Raw genomic sequence first — 4,302 nt, 5'->3', positions numbered from 1 at the left:
ATGGAGAGGGTCCAGAGGAGGGCCACTCGCATGATCCAGGGACAGCAGGGCAGACTCTATGAGGAGAGGCTACGAGACCTGAACCTGTTCAGCCTCCACAAGAGGAGGCGGAGAGAGGATCTGGTGGCTGTCTATAAACTTGCCAGGGAGGACCAGCAGGCAATGGGAGAGTCCCTGTTGCCCTGAGCACTACCGGGAGTAACAAGGAATAATGGCCATAAGTTGACTGAGGGTAGATTCAGGCTAGATATCAGGAGGAACTACTTCACTGTCAGGGTGGCTAGGATCTGGAACCGACTTCCAAGGGAAGTGATGCTTGTTCCTACCATGGGGGTCTTCAAAAGGAGGTTAGATAATCACCTAGCCAGGGTCATTTCACCCCAGTACTCTTTCCTGCCATGGTAGGGGGTCGGATTTGATGATCTGCTCAGGTCCCTTCTGACCCTACCAACTATGAAACTATGACTCTATTTGGAGAGATTAAAGGGTCCTCTGATTTGATTTGGAGATTCAGCCACTGAATCGGGCCAAGTCTCCACTGAAGCGAATCAGGGACCAAACCTCTCCACAGCCCTAACTCACTCCTATTAGCTATCCTGCCATTGTCCCTATGGTCTGTGTCAGAGGCTGGCAATCTAGAGTCTATAAACTGGATCTGGCCCACAGAACCATTTTATCTGACCCATAGAATGGGGGGCTTCTGCTATATTTTGGCAGGGGGATGGGGATTGCTCAAGTGGCAGGGAGAAGTGGTGGTATTGGCACTGTGGTGGGGAGCAGTGATTGCAGCTGAAGCAGCGCAGGTCAGGTGGAAGTGGCCCACACTTAAAGCTAAGTCCCCTGCTGGAAAAGTTGCTGACTCTGCTCTCTATCATTGCCCTTATTAAAAACTAAGTATTTATTTGGCTTTTGGACCATACCTAGATTTTCTCTAATTACTACAGTGTCCTCACTGCATAGTGGTCTCACTTCTTTTCTTGTTTTCCTTTTATTCTTATGGCTGAATGTATTTGCTAAGTCTACCTCAGCTTGACTTAGAAAATCTTTCTCCAGTTTTTCTCCCTTCATGACCTCAAACATAGCTGACTTGTTGATGAGTCCCTATTCCTATTTCTTGAAGGATTTATGCTTTTTCATCTACTTAAGTCTGGAACACTTATCTAGCAGTTTTTCTCCTTTGCTTGGAATACAAATTTTGACGACATTTACCCTACAGAAATTCCAGGCCTTCTTTACATTCAAGTCCTGAGTAACTCAGACCAGTTGATTTCATTACCAAAGTATATCAAAGCTTGCACGTGTGAAATCAAGGGCCATAATTATGAGAGAGCTTCTGCTTTAATTTAAACTGAATCAACTTTTTAATCACTTGATAAAAGGTTATTTCCTATGACTAGCTCTTGTATAACATCCACACTGCTTACCAACACCAAGTTTGCAGTTTTATTGCCTCTTGTTTTAGGGAGCATTTGGTGAAAAAAAAAAATGTTGGTTACAGTGCCCAGGAATCACTAAGCTGTAGCATTATTAAAGTGCATTTTCCAATGTATATGTGGTACATTAAAGTATGCCATATTGATACAATCTCCAGTATCAGCTCTGAGCTTTTTAGCCATAGCCAAATAAGACTTTCTGGGGAAGTAGGTCTATGGCAGACTCCCACCTCTATTTCAATAAATGCCTATTTATCATCTTTCCCCAAAAATATTTTCATACAAATATATTTCATTGGATCTATGCCTTCCCTTTATAATCTTTCTAATGTATTGAATTGTTAAGGTTAATACTGCACCATCTTTATTTTTCTTTCCATGTTCCAGTCATGATTGCTATTCCCTGTGTTTCTGTTATCATTATAATATCTGAACACGCATTCTGCACCAGCTGTTCATGCTTCTCCTTTTAATTTTAGATTTTTAGGGGTTTCTTATCTTGACAATCCATTTCCTATCCAGATTAAGCAAGGAAGGTAGTATTTTTTTCTGACTACTATCAATATCAGATTTAACACTTTCTATCCTTGTGCTCAATATGCCCATTGCTGAATCTTCATTTACCAGATTTTCAATTTTCCTGCGTACCAAAATCAGGTGTTGAAATTAAATAGGTCTCCCTTCCTTTCTTAATTTAAATTTACTCTGATTGGTCATGCCAGCCTCAATGCAAGAAGGCTCTTACTTCAGGAGAATCCCTTCTTTGAGATGAGCCCTTTTTCTACGAATTCCGATACTCCCAAACTCAAAATCTTCTTCAGAGCATCAATCTTCAGCTCATACATTGCTTTCCTTTACCTTCTCACACATTTGCCCTTTAGGGGCTTCAAGACTTCTACCACAGATCACCTGAGCCTCCACCTTAAGCATCTTCCCCAGCTGTTCCTTGTTCCAGTAGGAGAGTGCAAGATCACTTGTTTCAATGTGAAGGATTCTTTTCACTTCAGGTTTGTATCTTGTATCCTTGCTTCTGACAGAGCAAAGATAGCACACTTTTACATACTCTGGATCTACTCTGATGATAGACCTGTCCATTGTTTTTGAGGAGGAGACTCCAGTCATATAGACCTGTCTCTTCCTGGTGTTGGTGTGGATCTCTTGCCTTCTCTCTCCAGTTCTTCCCTTCTGCTTGAAGATCATAGGGAAACAGGAACATAGGACTGGGTTTAAGCACAGTCTCCTGGGTTTGCAGGCAATGATTTACCCAAATTACCACTTCAAACCCAGAGGCAAATGATTTTGTGGGCAATATCTTTTATTGGACCAACTGTATAGATGAGAGAGACATAGGTAAAGATTCAGATACCTTCAAACTAAAATTGCCACTTCAAGCCCACTCACAGAATGACAGGGTGAAAAGCTGAAAACACGAAGGCTACATTACAATCTGCCACTGCTATTAGCACTACTACTGAGGGCACTGCTAATGCCCTGAAACTGCAATTCCAGGGAAGAAGTGGGTTAATACAGGGCTGTCCAACTTATGGCCTGCATGGAGCCTGTAGGCCCTAGGAGGAGTTTCTTCTGCTGCTGCACGGCAGGAAGATGCCTTCAGGTTCACATTCCTCCTTTGCAGCCTTTATGGTGGGAGCACGCAGCAGGGTATGTGGGGGGACCACACCACCAGTGGAGCCCAGCGAGTGTTGGGGGGGAATCGCAGGGGAGCATGGCTGTCACAAGGGACCAAAACCCTGTTACTTGGGTACAGTGGAAAGGGAGGAGAGGGACTGTAACAAGGAGCCAGGAGGTTCCTGTTCCTTTATGAGGATATGTGAATAAAGTAACAGTGCTTCAGAGGTGAAAAAGAGATGTGGGGTGACCAGAAAAGCCCCAAATTATCAGGTTACCAGAAGTTTACAGGCAAAAGTTGCCTACCCCACAACCTAGGGGTCACAAATATATGATCCCATATATCTCACCTGCTGATTGTTGAACCAAGAACTCCCCAGTTCATCACACTGTCCCTTCCATAAACTTCTCAAATTCAATCCCTGTAATTCAGTTCTTTGCTTTCACTACTTGGCTTAGAAGATCTTTTAAAACTCCACTCCTCTGGATAGATCTTCTACTTTCTAATCTGTATCTGGTCATAGCCAGTTTGTACCAGCTTGATCTTGTGCAGGTGTTGTTTTCCATCCACAAATGTGTTTGTAAAAAGTAATCCTATTCCCTTCCAATCTAAGTTTTATTAAGGAAAACAAGCCAAACTCCTTTAGCTTCTTTCATAAGAAAAAAATCCCACACCCCTAATCATTTTAATGGCCCTCTTTTGTACTTGTTTCAGTTTAAATTAATATTTTTTTCAACACTGGTAACTAGAATTTCTTGGGTACTATACCCTAGAATTGAATTAGCTTTTTACACTCAAATCACATTGTCAGATCTTGGGTCATTCTGTGATCAAACAATACATCTGGGTCTTTCACAAAAAGGAGTTTCTGTCCACCACACATCTCTAGTGTGCACATGTGAATTTGTACGTGAGGCTGTATGTATGTCTAAGATCATGGCATGTAGTGCTCACAAGGCATGTGTGTGTGCAGGGCAGATGGAGGATTACATTGTGTGCATTCATGAATATGCATGAGCATATTTGTGGGCTGGACGGTGCATGCTTACCTGTATGAGGAACCAAAGTCTGTATTCTGTATTTTCTTGTAATTTTCTGAACATTTTCTTTGTTTGTCCTCAGATTCCAATCTCTGGCTCTCTTTATTGTCGCTTCCTCTCTTTTTGGGGAGTCCAGTTACTCTTGTCTTCTTCCTGTTACACCAGGATGTCTCTGGGGGATTTTATTTCCTCTAGAAAA

General features: G+C 42.4%; 1 long non-coding RNA gene across 1 annotated transcript in view; it reads right to left on the bottom strand.

The window, feature by feature from the left end:
* Nucleotides 1–468: 468 nt before the first annotated feature.
* The window catches only part of LOC109292060, a 22,657-nt gene continuing 18,823 nt past the window's right edge, over nucleotides 469–4,302 (bottom strand). Inside the window, exon 3 of the long non-coding RNA XR_002096033.1 lies at nucleotides 469–577. This is a non-coding gene — a long non-coding RNA (uncharacterized LOC109292060). The remainder of the gene's footprint in view (nucleotides 578–4,302) is intronic.

Source organism: Gavialis gangeticus, unplaced genomic scaffold (genome assembly GCF_001723915.1).
Source record: "Gavialis gangeticus isolate Ggan-Ray unplaced genomic scaffold, GavGan_comp1, whole genome shotgun sequence".
NCBI lineage: Eukaryota > Metazoa > Chordata > Crocodylia > Gavialidae > Gavialis > Gavialis gangeticus.
The sequence above is the reverse complement of the archived record's forward strand: the minus strand, read 5'-3'. Positions and strand labels throughout refer to the sequence as shown.